Consider the following 19,379-nt stretch of genomic DNA (forward strand, 5'->3'; position numbering starts at 1 on the left):
AAAGGAGATTGTTCCGTGGTCAATCTATCGATCGATAGATCTCCGCGGCTCGATCGACGGACTGATTGAAAACCGGTGAAAGTTGCCTGTGGTTCTCTGTAGTCCGCTTCCATTGCCGACTGTTCCGCCGATTTCTTTGCCTGCTCGCGTGCTGGCGCGATTATGAAAACCGTTCCAACGATTCCAACTCGAATCTCCAACTGCACAGGAGTCCCAAATTCAAGCTTAAACTCACAGGATTCGTACCAACTTAACCACTTCCATTTTTCGTCATTCACGTTTCTCATTTGCAATTTTCTTCAATTCTATGCTCGCAAGCTTTAAATTTATTGTCTCAGAGTCACAGAGGCGTCTCGAAATTTGCAACGAAGAGCAGACAAGTCCCAATTGTGATGGCGATTTTTTATTGACGCTGAAACAAGACTCACGCGACGATAAAAGCAACCGATCTGGCCGAGCCAGAGCGAACCGATTGCATTCCAGGCATCGCGAAAGGGTCACGCGACCCCTCACGTACAGCTACGGACGATTAATCGTCGCCGTTAATGAGCCGATCGGTAACGAGATCCAGAAACGAAATCGCCTGGTCCACCGCGAGTCATCGTGGAGGGAAAAAAAAAAAAAGGAGCACCGTCTTTCTAACCGCTCCGCGTACCAGCCATCTCGCTTAGTAGGTCGAATCGATTACCCCCCCGGGAGCGCACGAAAACGAGATTAATCGCGTACAAGCGCGACGGCGCTGCGAGAAACCGAGCGACCGATCTCGTTCCTTCCAGATGGAACTCTCTGCCTTCCATCGCGCAGTATCGAACCGTTCCTCGCTCCCTTGCGCAATTACGCTCCTGCGAGCGCACTTTCGTGGATTCCATCGATCGTCCACCGCTCGACGATCGCGACGACACCCCCCGCGCGGTTATTTCAAGCGCCACCTTTCGTAACCCCTCCCTGGACGGATGCGCACGGATAGAAGGGGTTGAATGGAGCCTCTGAACTGGAGGAGTATCGACTTGCGACTGTTGCGTAATATCGCTGCTTGGGATGGACCAGCGAATCTTGAGATAACAGCATTTTGGGAGCGATTTCAGAGGAGAAAGAGTTATTATCAGTTACTTTTTTAGAGAATACAGTTCGCCAGAGGAAGAGTTAATTTGTCGAAAGATTGCTAATGGTGTTGAAATTATCGTTCAACCGAATTATCGTTGCTGCTCTCTTTCTTAAGTTCTTTATTCAATTCTGTCAGTCGTACAAAGCTATAATTGTTTTTAATTTGCGACAGCGCATCGAGATCGACGACGTTTCGATTAGAAGCCTGTACATTTAATTCGATTTTCCGCGCACGAGGCGCAGAGTCGCACACGTACACGTATTGTTTCATTAAAAAAAGAGCAGTTAGATGAAGTCGTTCGAGTCATTGTTTCGCTTTACCTTGACCAACACGAGGCGAGGAATAAAAGTAAATTGCTCCGCGGAACGGTCCGTAAAAGACGATCGCGATAAACGATACGCGCGGGGCCTTAAATCGACGGTCGACGCGATTATCCGATACACGGAAGTGAACAGGAATGGTAAATTGCCGCGTTATTATCGCCTGCGCATCCTCGCCACGATAAAACCCGCCGCTCCACGTGCTGGGAAGCCGAGAAAACAACAACAAAAAAAGCGCAGGGAACTCGACGTCGTCGATTATTTCGGATCGTTAGATCGATCCGCGGTACAGTTGCCTATTCTTTTCCGCGAGATATCTGCTATTGGCAAGTTAGTCAGCTGATAAATAATTAATGGTTCTTGGAAACGTTTCCTGCTGCTGCGAACCAGAGCCAGCGGACGATGTAGTTGAATAATCGATTAATTAATGTCCACTGGCGTCGTGCAGTCGCAAAAGTGGTCGAATCTTGGAAACAAGATAGTCGATTTTGGGATACTGACGTGCGATACCTGGAAACGATGAATAATCGATACTATCGTATTAAAAATTCTCATAATATCGTTATTTTATTTGTCGAAGATTTCAGAGGTTTCTTTTGACAGTTAAACCAGTGTGACTCCCAGACGTGCAAATTGCTATCATCGAACGTCCACTATTAAATTCTGTCACGCATATGTATTTTAATACACCTGGCTCTACCAGTTTTCTAATTGTTCCGAGGAGCGTATAATTATTCCCGTGAATTATCGAACAGAGTATGCAATTATTCAATACCGCCAATACGGCGTACAAGTTTCACCAGACGTATCCTCTTCATCTTACAAAACTGAATATTTATCAGAATTCAGATATCCCAGAGTTCCCAGGTACCTGTTACCTCTTTTTCTCTCCTCAATTCTGTTCCTCAATTCTCTTTTTGACTTACATTTCTACGCAAGCATCGACAACGTCGAATGTAGACAAACAAATTCACGCGAGGTAAAAAGTTAAGCAAACAAAGTCATTACTTATCAAACACGATACGATCGTCGCAAAGTAAACGCATCGTTCTTGACGTGACGCCATTTCGCGTACCCTTTTCGTCGCTCGATCGCACCCCCGCGCTTACCTGTCGCACGTGTCCTCGCGAGATCGCTCTAGAACCGATCGTCCGTCGATTTTTATGGCTCGTAACTATCCACACGATCGTTCTGAACGAGCGTAACTGCCAGAAGGTCATTAATCGAGCCACGCTGCTCAGCGAAACCGGAAAAGTGCAGTCTCTGCCGGTTCCTGGTACGATAGGGTAACCCGTAATTACAGAGAAAGCGCTTACATACGCGCGCGGTGTTCCTGTCCATCGGCAACAAGGTCGCCCATCATCGGACCACGATCGACGCGGCTTGTTATTTTAATTACGCAATCGTGCGACGGACGCGAGACGCAGTGATTTTCGGTATCCTTGCGGAGTTTGTCAGCGCGCGACGGGCAGTTTCGCGCAGAAGGCGGCCATTACGGTGAACATCGAGCAGGAAACGCAGGCTGCAGAAGCTTCTGTACGCGCTTTACGCGAAATTTCAATTACACAAGCAGCCGCAGAGAAATATGCTTTCTGAAAACGACGAAATTGATGGCAGGTGAAATTCCGGCAGGGATTGTTAATTATATTTTCCCCAGGCATCGAGGTCGTAAATAGTTTTTTAACGCGGGTCGAGGCAACGAGGAAGGTAACGAGGTGTTTAATAACGATGTTAATTACGCGTCGCGGTAGTCGATAATCCGACGTTGATTGCCAAGCATTCATTTTCACTTTCAGCTTCGAAATGATTTAAGTGTAATCTCGCTTTGTGCGGAAATCCACCGTGGCCGCGACTATCCTGTTAATTAGCTCTTTACAATTAAGGATTTCTCAACGGAAAAAGAAAATAGCGTGCATTGAAACGTGCGCAGGGTAATTCGATTCTATCCTCTGGCATCGTCGATGAAACTGTCTCAGAGGCTATTAAATTTCGTTTCAAGAAAACGAACGACTTCATTAAAGTTTTCCAGAAAGACGATCGCAACCGCGAGACAGCGATGGCGCTTGATCAACGCGTATTAACGCGCCAATGAAAATAATTAAAAGATCGTCCGTTAAAATCACTTCATCGTCCGTTAAAGAGGCTCGAGTCGAAGGATCGTTCGGTCAAATGACTTTATCATACAGCGGAGACGTCCAGAGTGTTACGCAATGTAGAAACTCGCTTATATGAAATATCGCATACGAGTTTAAATGAACTTTTCTGATCGCTCGAAGCAACGGACGACGCTGGAACGGAATATTAAACGCGTCGATGTGCGCGATATTACAATTTTTCTGATAACTTTCACGAGTGGTTAATACAATTTACGTCTGCGCGCGTCATTAAATCGAACGCTCCCGATTTTAGAAGAGCTTCATCGCTTTCACGCGAGCGAATGAAATTTTTCAACCGAATCACCCGGAAGACGCGATAAAATTCAATTTCTCTTCTGGTAGCCTCTGCTGGTGCATGAAAAAGGGCTCCATAATTCTTCGTTTAAAGGAAACAACCTTGACATTTTCACCCAGCGGCGCCTCTGCCCACGCATTCACCCACACCCTATTATTCACCACCTTCTAACGGCATCCGCCCACGTGTTCGTTACGCTCGAACCTTATTCCCTTCAATGACCACCCACGTACTCAACCTACACCCCCATTCACGTCCCACCCACGCTGCAATATTCTCCTCTTTCAACCCCCTCGTATCGACTCCCTTCGGCTCATCCTGGCTACTTCAATTCCAATCTATCCAGCGCCCATACGCCACGCTCTTTCCAAGCTCTCTTAACCCTCTTAGTAATCAGTGCCTCGCAATTTAACTTGGTTACCAGTAGCGCGAGTACGTTTACGAGGCGAATATCGAAGATGGCAGCTCGGATGCCAGGATAGAATTTTACGGACGAAGCGTTAAAGCTCGATGGAGTTTCGCTTCAGAGCTTCAATTTTCGCGCAGACCAATTAGGTCTCACTGGAAATGCCCGAACGAAGCTGTACGGATCGCAAACGGGTCGAGATCGCGTCTAACGAGAGGGTATCGCGAAATCGGGTCGAGGGGCGTGCAAAAAAGTCGATCGTGGCCCCCCTCGGATAGAAGAAAGGCGAAACGAGATCAAATCGCGTCCTGGCGAGAGCTCCGCGGTCCGTTTAAAAGGATCGCGCGCGCGTTTGTCCGAAACGGTTGCTAAATCGTCCGCCATTACGCTCCGCACGCGGTCCGCTTAACCTCTCGCGTTCGATCGGCCGATCACCAGCGGCTAAGATAATGATCGATGATCGAGCGTCTCGCTCGAACGGGTTTTGATAAGTTCATTGCGAACCTGACCGTATAAGGGCGAGCACCGTCGAGAGATCGCTCGATTCGTCCTCGCGATCGCGTCCCTTTTAATCCGCGCGCGGCTTACCGGTCGAACGCGTTCCCCTGGCTGCTGTGTACAAGCGTGTAAATCTTCCTACCGTCGATCAGTGAAACTCGTTAGAAACTCTGGGAGATCCGCGACGCGGTTTCACTTCGATCGAAATCGGCCCCTCGTTGACGAGGTTCCTCTTCTGGCGGTTCCAGTCGAACGAGACGGAAACCTGTCGCACTGAATTTATCGCCGTTTCTTCTCGTCACTTATGTGTAATGAAAGTAGCCGCGCGGAAGAGAGTAGCAGTTCGAACTTGGTAATGTAGCTCACGGGAGAATAGGATTTTCTTGGAGCGTCGAGGAGCGTGGAAAATCGCGGCTGCTCGAGGAACGACCTTGCTCTCGCTTGGCACTTGTTAACACACAACTGCTCTGCACACGTCCTGTGTTTGCACACCTGAAACCAGTGTGCGATCTTCGTTGAGGCTCAGAATCGAAGCAGATGAGCTGCGAAAGCTTCCTGTTGAAATAATCATTTATTTATCTCTCGATGAAATTCTTAAATAAAGTAGATACAGAGCAGAGTAAGAAAGAAACGAAGAGAATGTTGCAATTTTCTCAACGAGTTGCATCGAAAGGGGTGCGCTGAGTGAAGGAGCGCACGAAACGCAACCCTCCACCTCCGCTCTGAGCGGCGCCATTCTCCACGCTCGACGCGCAGCATCGACGAGCGTCGATTTCATACGCAACGAGCGTGTAATTTGTCCGAGGAGGATTTCGCAGCGACGTTGTACATGGAAAAACGCGAACCGCTTTCACCTGGTCCCCGTCCTTGAACGTTCGCGTACCACGATGCAACGCGGCTGCAGACCGCGGGGACGCCGGAAACTCAACACCGTCCGGCGAGCGGACGTTTTAATTAATCATTATCGGATAACGGTGAACGATCTAACGTTGAATTCGATACGAAAGCCTAACGACCCGTGCCGTTCGACCTCGCCAAGATTGAGACGTTTCAGCTTTTGCAAGCCGATACACGCGAGCGTTCCGCGACTGGACTTAAACCCCTCGTTCACTCGCGCTTGCGTTACTAATTGTAATTGAGACGCGACAGGAAAATTGTTGCCTTTGCAATTAGTACACGCGTATATAGCTCTTAGTCTTACACAGTCAGCTTTTTTTCTATCTCTGTTGAATTTCTACTCTCTCGTCTTTTCAACCCCCTCATTAAAACGATATGCTCGTTTTCTTCAGTTCTACTATTTTAAAATTTATTTCACTCGTGTATTCGACTTTCTTTGGCTTTGATAAAGAGATAGAAGCATCGTTCATGGTCCAGAGAAGTGAAGAAAATAGTAAATGGAACGAATGGGAAATGTTTGAGAGTCGAACAGTGTCTGACAATTAGTTAATTATTTTTGTCCAGCAACCGCGTAAGGTGGATATCGATTGGAACGGAAGCTGAAGGCACAGGTCCCGGCTCAGTGAGTGAAAATATTCAACGCTCTTTGACGCAATCGACGCTTCGCGTTCGACTCGCGCGAACAAAAACGCTTGCGTAACCGGCGCGCTCGATATTTGCCGGTTGCTGCCAATTTGCGTGTAATTTATTCAGCTACACCCGCGGTGATCTCTTCCCCCCTCGTCCCCCAGAAATGTAAACGCGGAAAGCGCGAAACTGTTGCCTCGCCAGCGCGTGTATATTGTGGCCGAGAAATGTCTGCCAGCCGGCTCGCGTGAATGCAAAAACCAGCTGTTTATTACGCCCACCGCTTCGTAACTCTTGCATGTCAGTCGAATCGATGTTCGACACTTTGTCGCGCCACGGTAAACCTGTAAATTTTATGCCACGTGTCGACCCACCACCGCCTTACGCGTCTCTGATAACCAGTCGAATTTTGTCAACGAACAGAAGCGAAAACCAAAGACGATTTAATTGGAACTCAATTATTAGAGGTTCGCGTTGTCGTTCAGAAACAATTACCAACTCGTTTGGCGCATATTTAATAAATTACACGTTGTTACAAAATTTGAGGACAGCGTAACGGGTACTTCGACTAATTTGCATTAAATACATTAATGAGCGCGTTATCTTTCACGCCTCTCGTACCACGCACAGTAAATTATTTTCTTACGCAAGCTCCAGTGTTATACAGATGCAGTCCAAAGGTGTCCTGGTCTCGCATCATTAATAAAATGTTTATAGTCGCACGGTTTCGCAATAGTTTCTCTAAATATAATATCGAAACTCGGGTGGTATGTTACACGTGTTTATCTTGTTAATTAGTATTCCAGGGTTGGGCAATATCGAGTGAAAGAAACCGCTATGCACGCGGTGCACCGAATCACACTTTCAAATCTAATGTTTTCGGTGAAATAGTTAATAACGATTTCGTTCTGCCTTGATAGAGACGCTGGGCTCACGTAATTTCTGCACAAATTTCTACTTGTTCCACTCTGATGGACACTCGTGGCTGTTGAAATTGTTAACTGTTGCGCATCTTCTTCGCGATATCCCACTCAACTGAAAACAAGAATAAATTAGTCGCCTCGAATACCAAAGCTTATACGAATTCTTCTACTCAGAATCGTCTCGATCGATTTCGTTCACCAAAAGGGAAGTCATCGCGATTAATCATCGACCAAAGACGCTCTCAGCAACCCACGATCAGCGACGCGCATCCAAGCGCCTCCTCGCGACAATTTCGCCTGGCGAACGCGTCCACTCGTCGCTCGATCTCTCGAGACCACTCCCGACAGTTCGATCGAACTGGAAGGACCGGAATCGATTATCCGGTGGCGAGTTTGCGCAACGAGATAGCGCGCACGTGCCTGTGAAAGTCGTCCACCTCGATGGACGTGAAACGGCCGCGCGTTTTGCGGAAAAATCGGAAACGAAAGTGCCATCCGGTTCGCAGCTGCGAGGGACGCGCGGACGGAAGCGTGGCGCGAGGGTGGCTGTCGAAAAAGAACCGCGCCAGTCGTCGATCTTTCTTATTAATCGCACCTGCCGCGTTGAATTAATGACTCGTAGCGATGATTTGTGAGAGGGTTTGCAACGAACGAAGCGTTATCGAATTTATGGCTCGATCGACAGTCCGCCTCGGACAAAACGAGCCGTCTATTCCGCTGTGTGAATTATAGAAACGCTGGCGATTGATGTGTCGCGGCGTGTTCCTCGCGAAATTTATCACAGTCAGAATTAAGGTCGCGCGAGAGTAATTTATTGGCTGGCTGAAAATCGAAGTGGCAGGGTTTGTTCCGTTCGAGCGGCTCTCGCGTTCCTTCCTACCGTTGCTGGTTCTCTTCGATACCTGATCGTTCCTTTGCAACGCGAAATCTACTGCGAATTAATTTCAATTCGTTTCGTACTCCACGATAAAAAAAAAAAACTCGAACCATACCGGAAGCGCAGAGTTATTTTCCTCGCTTGTCCAGCGCGTACGAACGGAATAAGCTTGCAACCGTGTCGCAACGCGTCGGCGCGACTCGAGCGACAAAGTTAATGGCGCGATCGCATGTCGTCGCTCAATCGAACGGCCCGCGGCGTGTCTCGATTTCCCAGCGTGTCGCGCCGCGGCGCAACCCCGTAAATTGAAGTCTCGCGACGGTCTAGATCGGTAATTGCCCGCGTTCAGATCGAATCGAAGCGGCTGTTATCCGCGACACGCGTGTCCCCGGATCATCGCCGCAATCCCACGATCGCCCACCGGTTTTCCGTTCGAGCCATTCATTCGCTGCCCACCCAAAGATCGACGCAGCGCTTTAAATCGCTCGCGACGCGTCTCTCCCTCGATTTGCACGCGCGCACACGCGTGTACCTGGTGTTCGATCCTCCATCGTTCGTATCACTCGCTTCTTTCCTCCTCTGATACCGATTTCTCGTCACTGGCCATCTTCGAACGGAACGATAATTCACGCTACTCGCGTGGGACGTTACACGTCAGCGAAATGGAACTTTAAACACACGCTTGTCGCTCGTTATCGTCTCGAGGATTATCTAAAGTGCAAATATATCTACGTTTTACTTATAGTCGCATCGTGACGTTCACGGTTTCCTGAAATTCAGCCACGTGTCCGCGTGGAGAGCGTTTTCAGTGGTTTTCGTAAAACGAAATCGAGCGAGAAACGAAGTGGAGAACAGTCGCGAGGGACCACCCTGTACATGCAGCAGCAGTTTCGAAACGAGAGCCCAGTGTAACGAGTGACTTTTTGCTCCGCTAGGGACGAGAGAGATCAGCGCTCGTCGTTGAGCAGAACATCGGCTGGTTACGAAATTCCATTAATCAGGCTCGTTTCGCGTAGCTGCCCCGTTAATTGCTCGGAAGAGCCCGTCGTTCGAGGAGCGTGCGAATCCTCGTAGCTCGCCTCGAAACCTTTCATCGGGAATCACTTTCCTGTCCTTCGCACTCTGAATGGTCGCGATCGGGTTCGATCGAGACTTTCTCACCGATCTCTGTCGAGGAACGAATCGATCGTTGCAGCCACCGCTTCCTTCCTTTCGCGTTCTCATCCGACAGAGCTTGCTTAACCGCTTCTGGGTTGATTAAACTCACGTTCGATCGTAACTTTTTAAGGAATCCAAGGCGTCTCGCGCGTCAGCTGATCGCTCAAATTCGCGTCGACGCAGAGGAGCGCTACTTGTTTCTGAGTGGTTCGAACTCTTTGCAAAGTCCCAAAGAGTCGCACAGATCGACGATAACGCGTGCACTTTGACTGAGTCGACGGGTCTCGTCGCAACAACCGAGCAGCCTCGAAGTCGTACGCCATGGCCCGCTGTAAATGATCGCTCGTCATTAGCTGTCGTGTTTCCGACCATTAAACACCGCGTGTAACAAACAAAAACGCGGCGCGCCATTCGTTTCCTCGATGTTTTTACCCCATTAAACCTGAAATCCTTCCAAGTGTGTAAATTAATGAGTTCCTTGCGGCTGGGTCGCCAGCGAGGTGCACAGGAGTTGCCTCGTTGAAGAAATTAGAGGAGCAGGCTATTAATGCCTCTAATAAACGTTGCCTTGTTTCTCGTCTTAAATGCTCGCGCGTTTCGCAACAACCAGCAACAATTTTTAAAACCCGCTGCTCGCTTCTCTCGCGTCGCGGTTACGGTATTCAATTATTCAGAGCGATGTTATTCATCGCGCGAGCTTGAGAACGACGCAACAGGTGTCAGAAGAGCGAGCAGAAGAGCCAAGAATGATCGTCGCGGCGATCGAAAGCAGCGGGGATCTAAGAGCGCTCGATCTTTATCGCCGTAAACGCTCGCCTCGTTCGAGGATGTGCGCGGAATTCGAAAAGACCGCGGGAGAAAGTCGCGGCGGGAAAACGTTCCGCTCGATTATCCTTTAAACGGCTCGCTTAGCGGTTAATCAGGTTCCCCAGGGCCCGTTTTTCAATTTCTGAGAGCCTCAGCGTCCGGGAAAAGCGGCGCGTGTTCCCGTTGCGTTAATAGCCGAATAAAGCGCGGCCGGATGATTTTTTTTCCGTATCGCAAACGCGGCAGGACGTTAATTTCATGGGAACTGACGTGAACGCGAGTTTCCAGGTGTCGAGTTGTCTGGTTTCACTCGATTTACAAGCACGATCCCAGCGGTTGATACATATATTTATGCACGCGCTCGTATTGTTATTATCGTTAGCGCAACATTGGATCGCGGAATCCCAAAGAAACCAGCCGCATTTCTCTCACGCCTGGCGTCGACGCCGCATCGATAAACTTGATAGATAAATTAACCAGGAATGTCGTCGACGAGATGACGAACGCCAGCGAAAGTACCAGCGGCGAGATTTGCATACGCGCCGCCTCTTCTCGCGTTCCTCACTCAATAATCGTACAATCTTAACGAAATATGCGATAACTATACTCGAATTCGATCGTTTGTCATATGCTTCTTTCTCTAAACTCGTGAGAAGCCAGTTTCCGTAACCAGTTAATATCGAACGCAATGATACGTGAAATTTGCGACGCGTCCTCTTCGACGTTCCATCGCGACGCGTTCTCCAATTAAATAAATCCAGCGGTGAGTCGAGTGTCGCGCGATAACGGCGTTAAATAATTGACTTTACGACGCCTAGGAGGGAATTAACTTTTACGAGGGACGCCGATCGAGCCGCGTAACGGCTCCGCTTTCAGGGCGAACGGTTTGACGAGATGGCGGCTAATTGACCGTGGCCAGCGGTAATTCGACGGTGATTTTCGTGGAAATGAATGTGTAACGTTAGCCAACCTGGACGATACGGCTGCGCGTATTGTTCGTTAACCCGTCGCGGTGTAATTACCCGCAAATTTACGACCAGTCGTGGACCTCTGGTTTAGGATAACGGAATTACCGTGCGTGGCGGCTGCGGATACTCTTTCCTTGCTATGGAGGGGAAGAACAGAGAAAAATGGAGCAGCCGCAACGGGCTAAGTAGCTCGCTGGGTAACTGTAACGTGTGTAATTGCTCAGAGGGAAACCGCGATGTTACGCTGTCGGATAATTGCCCGTTTAATGCGATGAAATGTGCAATCGAGGCGATTATTAGAAACAATCTCGAATTATTCGAGAGGCTAATTGCGTGTAATTTGTTGGTACCAAGCTGCCGCTGCGGTTCGTCAACTGGAAATCGTTCTGGGAAAGTCGAGTGTCTGGTTACGAGCTTCTCTTTGCGTAGAATAAATCTTGTAAAGGCAGTGAAGGAATAATCCTGTACAATTTGTGGAAAATAATGCGTTTAATAGTTGGAATAATTGAAATAGCGTCGAATTCGTCGGTTATTCGGATGTTTCGTGGGTGGAATCGAGCGTGAGATATCGCTCGACGAGGAAACGCGCGCCTCCATTTGTAAGCGACGTACAAAATGTGTAGAAAACGAATTCCCGTTCCGTTGCTTTCACGTCGGGCCACGGGGATCGTCGGAATCGAAATAGCTGTGTGGCGGCACTCGCCACTAGAGGGACAGCACCATTTACACTTTCCTGAAAGTACCCGATGACCCATCGTTTCCAATATATAGAAGTTCTGAACTGTCCCTAATATCCCAGCGTCTAAGGCAGGGCCTGCTAGGTAGCCTTACTGATGAGTCCACTAGCAGGCCCAGGACGAAACGTTCTTCCCCTCTCTTTTCCTTCCTTCTTTCTTCCTCCATCTTTACAGCACAGCAAAAACCGAAGCAGCACCAGCCGCTTCAATTGGTGACCCCGACGTGATATGGACACGCAGCCTACTACGACACAGGAAGACAAGGAGCAGCTCGTCGAGCATACCACCTGCGACGACAACCTCGCCCAGAACATCTGGGAGGATGAAGTATTCATCGTTGGGCCTTGGGTACCGCCGCAGCACGCCGAAATCGTAACCCCTCTCCTAGGGTGGCCACGCCTCTACGCCGAGCCCACGAAGATCTCGCAGGAGTCCGGACCTCCAAACAAGGATCACTGGGACCTCGCGGCAATTACTACAACGCGCGACGAATTTCGTCGTTTACACACGGGCCATCCTAGGACAGCAGAGTATACGACTGCACAGCGCTAGTCTTCTCACAGCGCGCTCGCCGGCTAGGCTTGAGCACCGCGGCATTCGCCGCGCTCCGAAGGAGCAGCAGACATGGCATCGCGGTTTCTACACCCAGTAATCAACCAATACGAGGTTCTACACACATCGTCGCACCTGAGGGAACACCTTGAAGAACGAAGACGCACAGCTGGATATCGTTCACCACTGGCAAGGGGGTGATGTGGCGGCACTCGCCACTAGAGGGACAGCACCATTTACACTTTCCTGAAAGTACCCGATGACCCATCGTTTCCAATATATAGAAGTTCTGAACTGTCCCTAATATCCCAGCGTCTAAGGCAGGGCCTGCTAGGTAGCCTTACTGATGAGTCCACTAGCAGGCCCAGGACGAAACGTTCTTCCCCTCTCTTTTCCTTCCTTCTTTCTTCCTCCATCTTTACAGCACAGCAAAAACCGAAGCAGCACCAGCCGCTTCAGCTGTTTAAAGGATTCGTTGTGCAGTCACTTTTGTTCGAGGAATATCAATCGTCGCGTGTGAGAGTAACGAAAATTGAATAAAAGAAATTCGCGTGGCCCCAGGAAGCGGATCGAGGATCGTCTAACACAGCGACAGCTGGGATCGATCGACTCTCGTGTCCACGATTCGCAGCGCGCTGCACGGCGAGGCGAGTCTATGATGCGAGAAAGAAAAAGTAAAAGTGTACTTTTGCAAAAGTAATTCACTTTCGAACTCGTTAAACCGCTTCTCACCGCATTCCTCCGTTCACATAATAAAATACCTTCGTTTCGCGCAACGCGGACAGCTGTTTCGATTCGCAGGGACGCGACGCGTTCGATTTAAACATTGGAAACGAAGAGTAGCTACGAAAGGCGACCTCGAGTGCCCGCCTACGGAAGGATGCATCCAATTTTTGCTGATGATGCGCGCGATCAAAAATACGCGAAAAATATTCGGCGAAATTGCGAAACGCCGCGCAAAACTGACCATAAAATATATTAATTCGCCTGTCAACGGGCGGGGTGTCCAGCGACTTTTTCTTGCCGCAGGATCGTCGAGCGTAGCCGTGGAAAAAATGGCGTCGCCTCGTTGGATTCGCAGCGGGGCAGGTCGTCGTGTGTGTCAGAAAATTTATACCTTAATGGATGCGACGTGTTGTTTATAAATCCCCGTGGCCGTACGTGATTCGTAACCGTCGCATCGGCTGCGATCCCTCTTTTTTAATGGCTCGTCGATACTCGAACCGAGCCAGACGGGAATTTCACTGGTACCACGCACTCGACGGAATTTCGATGCCCGTCGAGGACTTAGTAAGCGGCGCAGGCACCCGCGGCTGGCTCTGAATACGATTTCACGTCCGGCCTGGCGATTTTTGGACGGCTCGTCTGACCGAGGGTCAACGATCCGCTTCCTATAAGTGCAAGAACGCCACTCTGCTCGCGTTCGTAATTGTCAGACGTATGATATAACACCTGGCCACCGAAGTCACCAACAAACTTCCTCTATTCTCTGCATTTACCTCGTATTCACCCAAAATTTTAGTTTTCTTCTTTTTCTCTGATATCAGTTCGATTATATCGTGATTCTATGAAGATGCAACCAATTGACAACAGTCTTTCCCTATTCTCCGCTTCAATCTCGTATTCGCTCTAAATTCTAATTCTCTTCTTTTCTTCTGATATCAGTTCGATTAAGTTACGATTCTACGAAGATGCCAAATTTATTCATCGCGTATCAAATGGAGATCTCGTACTTTGTAACAGAGACTCGCGGCAGCAACGAACCAGCAGGAAAACGGCCGAAGTAAATCGTTACGTACAATGCCCTATAATTTACATTCGTACGCAATCGCCGTTTCGATTCAACTCTGACCGAGGATCATTAAATATTTGCCAACAACGACGGCGGCTGCCATTTTCCCTGCCCCCGCGCCCACCTCGAACCACTTGGCGTCTCGTGACTTACATCTCGACTCGGTTACGACACGTCCCATCGACGCGGTTTAATCGAACGGAAGACACGTCACTGCGGATGGACGCAATTATCCGTTTACGCGTACGTAACGTCGCGCAGATTTCCGACGGAAAATTGCCAGGTTGCCCAAACGATTTCATTAGAACCCCCGTACGCGAAGGAGAGGGTGAGGAGGCAAGAGAACGAGAGAAACACGAAGGAACTGAATCGCTTCGTTACCAGAGGCTGGTGATTTATGTTAGAGAAAAATCCGCGCTGGCATACCGATGAAAATGTCTTAATTAACACGTCTGTCTCTCACCCGCGTGCCGTTTTAATTGGGGATTGAATGGCAAAATCGTGGAAAGGATTCCTGAAATAACGAATTGGAACGACCGCTCGCTAACTATTCGTGGCTTCTCCCAAGGGAAAGCGGTGGCAGCCACGCTCGTTACGAATATGCCTGCCTCCAGTCGTCAGTCATCCGTTTCTTTTCCTTCCACCAGGACCAGGATAATACGACAATGAACGTAGACAGCCTTCGCATAATAGTTTCGTTATCTTCGATGCGAATTACTTTGGATAGTCGATGCCTAATTAGACGCGTTCCGATTCCGGAACAAAGAGCGTCGAAGAGGGGAAACTCGAACGAGGTTTCACTCGTTTGTCCCGCGCGAAAATAGTTCGATTCAAACAGCGTGTTAATTAAGTTTAATTAGCTCGCGAGCGGCCAGTAAAACGCGCTGCTGAAATATACTGGTTTTCAATATATAATATAAATTCGAAGGCTCGTTATTGTTGGGTTCGATTCGAAAACAATTGTTCGCCGCGGAAGTTGGACTCGGTAATTGGGCTGGGACTCGATACGGATCTCGAACGCTCGTATTAATCGCGTGGCAAACGGTTTCGACGGAATGGGAGCAAGTATGGAATATTTCAGTCGCCTGTCGTTGGATTCGATCGTGTACTTTTTTCATTTCTGAATTTATTAACCCTTCGAGGGTTCCCGAGCGAATGAAATTCCATCGCGTTCCTCGTTCGAATAATACAATTTCGCTGGTGGCAGCGGGAGTCGAGAGATTCCGATCGAAATTCCCAGGCGAAAATCAGACGGCGATGGACGAAAGAGATTGCGCTTTTATGCGCTTGATTTAATTGGCCCGTTGGAATTCGGTCGAATTGCGAGAATAACTTTTTCGTTACCCAACGAGGTGAGGGTCGCGAGTTTCGCCAGTGGGACAGATCGACGAAATAGAGGCCGAATTTCATTTGTATAAGCATTGCTGTTCGAAATTTCCTCGAGTCCTCTTCTGTCGCTTCGAGAGCGTCGCTCGCTCCATAAACGAAGCGGATAAAACGGACGCCAGATGCGGGCGACGCGCGAAGAACGCACTCGTCGAGCCACGGGTAGCATTTTAAATGCAAACTCGAAGAAATCGAGCGTATTCCTGCGTGGAAACGCGAACAATGCGCCGCACGCGTGTTCGCGAGCTGCTTTCCCTCGAGAGCAAGCCTTTACTCTTCTCGTCACTCGTTCCAGGTAGTCGTCAGATTTAAGTAGCACGGTACGAGGCAGAATTATTTCATCGTCGAGACGTGATCGTCGGCGCAGTGACGCTTTTAAAAATCGCTCGCCAGCATCGAGAGCGATACCGTTTAATTGAAAATCCGTGCTCGCCATTAATTATACGTTTATCACCGCGACAGTGCCGCGCGAGGATTCCTCCTGTTCCTCCGCTACGTTTTCGAAGCTCTCGTTTTCTCGCGTGAGAAACGACGTTGCTCGCGAACGGATTACAAACGAGCGAGGCGCTCGCGACACGCTGCCACGCGGATTTATTCCGTTCGTTAAGCCAAAGCACCCTCGTACCGCGTCCCGTTTATCGGCGCGTTATTTATGAATTCGACGGGATGATAAATTGCGACGCGGGGGAAAGACAAGCCCGAAAATTGCCGCGTGATTTATAAAAGCGGGCCGCGGTTGCGAAACGACCGCCCGTAATCGTTCTGGCAATGGGAATCTTAATTACCGTAATACCCAGTCAATTACGTTTCGCGTTTTGCAAAACGTTTACGCCGCCCCGCCGCCTTTTCCTCGTTATCCCGCCCGATTGTGTAATTGCCGTCGGTCTTGTTTAAAACGCGCATTGAATAAGTCTGCGAGAAACGAACGCGGAGTCCTCGATGGTAATTCGAACAATTAATGGCACATTTTATCGCGCGATTTTCCTTCGACCAGTGATTAATCGGTGCGATTCAATTCGTCAAAATGTTAGAAGGATCAGCTGTTCCTTTCTGAGCGAAAATTAAGTGGAAGATACTATTTCTGGATAAAATTCTCTGACAGTATGAAGAGCAACATGCGAACGAATTCAGTTAAAACTATAGTAGAAAAAGTATACAATAATGTATCGATGATAACTCAAAGAATTAATGGCACATTTTTCTTCGACCAGTGATTAATCGATGTAATTCAATTCGTCGAAATGTTAGAAGGATCAGCTGTTTCTTTCTGAGCAAAATTTAAGTGGAAGATACTATTTTTGGATAAGATTCTCTGACAGTATGATGAGAAACATGCGAACGAATTCAGTTAAAGCTGTAGCAGAGAAAGTACACAATAATGTATCGATGGTTAATCGTTAAGATGCAACTCATCACTACCATTACGCCAGAATCTTTGATCTCGCATCGAAAATATTAATCTGCGCTGTCAGAACTGTTGCCAATATCTCGACGAATCGAGCGTAACCCTCGTAACGATCCTCAGCGTCCGAGGACTTGCGTGGCGATCGAGAGATGCACCGATCGATCGTGCCTCGCTGCAGCACCGAGGCCTGTTATCTTCTCTGGGTTGTTAATCGATTTCTACCGACGAGGTGAACGAAAATCCGTGTACACGTTCGAGGGGGGCCTCGCGTCGATCGATCTCCGTTGCAGACTTTCTCTCAGGAACAGCTGCTCGTCGCCGATTAATTTTCAGCCGCGAAATGGGACGCGTGACCGCGAACGCGGCGATCGAACAAAGGAGGCAGCCGCAGAAATTTCGTCTTTCCCAAGTAGCCGCTGATAAATCGCCGCAGGCGATCGCCGTGGGACCTTCGACGCGACGGGAAGGTCCGGATGGAACGAGGCAACCGCCCAAAGTAACGAGACCTTGTTTCGAAGCATTTCGAATGGAAAGGCATTCGACGAGTCGATGGTTTCGCGTGGTCGAGTCTTTGCTCGATGATGGAGAGGAGAACGATTTTTTTCTCTCTTTTGCTTTCGTTCTCACGTTTCTGTAGAGATATATTTGAAAATGAGAGAACGTACTCGAATATTCAATGGTACTTTCAGCAAGTGGAAATAAGGTAGTAGGAGGTATAGCCTGTGAGTCGATTTGTCGATCAAATATTAAGCAGGGAGACGAAAAAGTCTTCGATCGAAAGTGCTCGAACGGAAATCGTACATCTTGATAAACGATCCGCCATTCGTCATCGTCCGTGGGCGTTCGAGTCGCTCGTGACGTTGAACCCCACCGATTTTCGCCGTTACCTTATGATTAATTCCCGAACGAGACTGGATATTAACCGTCGATATATTATAATTCCCAATATCCGTAGAAATTTCTGATTCGCGTTTATTACATGATCGCCACGCGTGAAAGCTGAGAGGCTCGCGATGAGCCGGAGTTTCTAAAAGCGAGAGTACACGGACATTGTTAATGATAATGGTAAAGATGTTCGAACGATCGTCAATTTTCATTTTGTTCCGGGGCCCCGAGAGAAAGCTGCGAGCCTGTTCATTGCGCGATCGGCCATCAGAATCCCTTCCAGTCGACGATAACCACAAAATCCTCGAACCTTTCGATCACTTTCGTTCTCTCGTCACTCTCAAGCGTATCTCCTCGAAAATGAATTACAACCAGACAAGAATCGCGGTCACCCACGAGCCAAGAACGCCACTCCGCAAGGACAAGCCTAATTAAACGTCCAAGCGAAACTCGTTCGATTAAAACTCCCCTAGTTTTATCAGATCGGATAATCCTCGAGATCGAGCAGGCAAGCAGCCTTCAACTTTCAAGAACGGCCGTCGCAGGTCGTTTTATCTCGAATCGAACCACCACCGCGGCTCGCCTCGAAGATATAATCGCTAGCCAAGTGTCTACTACCTTTCTCCTTTCCAGATATCGAGTTGGCGGTAACGCTCGCTGATAGCTCGAGGAGCGACGTTCGATCGATCCAGGAAAAAGTCAAGCGCGCGCGTTGGCCCCGTCGTCGGTGGAAATCGATCGCGGAACAACGGATCGGTATTTCACGGTACGCTGTCTGTCGTAGATCGCCGGTCGATGATAGGTTTTCGCATGGGCCAGGCTTAATATCGAAACGATAGTCTCTTTCACGTGGCCCGCGGTCGAGCGGCTCGAAAGAGCACGAACAAAGACACGTATCGAGCGTGGACTATCTCTCGCGGGGCATTCTCTAATACGTATCCGGTTTTAAAAGAGTTCGCGGAGAAACCTTTCGCGGGGCCATTGTCTGCGTTTAGCCCGCCGCCAGACCCACGGCTGATCATCGACGATGACCCCGTCGACGATGGAGTCACGCGCGAACGTTTCTATAAGAGCAGGTTCCTCGAGGGATCGTCTGGAAGGCGATCGCGATCGCTGTCGTCGGTTCCGTTATCGTTTCGCGTCTAATATGACGATGGATTTATGGTGGACCATGTTTTTGGATCGTAGAAGCGTTTTTTAGTTTGCTCGAGCATCTCGTTTTTGGATCAGCAATGGAATTATTAATGGTAACGTGGATTAAGTAAAAATTGGTGTTATTGAGATGATGCAAGTTGTGGATCACGATGAAAGGTATTAATTGCGAAGAGCCGCAGCTCTGGTTCTATTGGTCGCAGAGGTATGAACGCGTAGAATGGTGGGAGAACGATTACAGTAGATAATGCCATTTGTAATTGGACAGCTGTGTCGCGAGTGTGTATCAGTCGATTCGAAATTGAAACGCTGAACCACGGATAATTTTGTGGAACTGAAATCTTCCGTTTGACTCGTTCAAACCTAACGATATCATAAAATTTGAACGTTTTTTTAACTCTCTCTCGAAGCATGCGTTAATACACTCTGAAAA

Source organism: Xylocopa sonorina, chromosome 17 (assembly GCF_050948175.1).
Source record: "Xylocopa sonorina isolate GNS202 chromosome 17, iyXylSono1_principal, whole genome shotgun sequence".
NCBI lineage: Eukaryota > Metazoa > Arthropoda > Insecta > Hymenoptera > Apidae > Xylocopa > Xylocopa sonorina.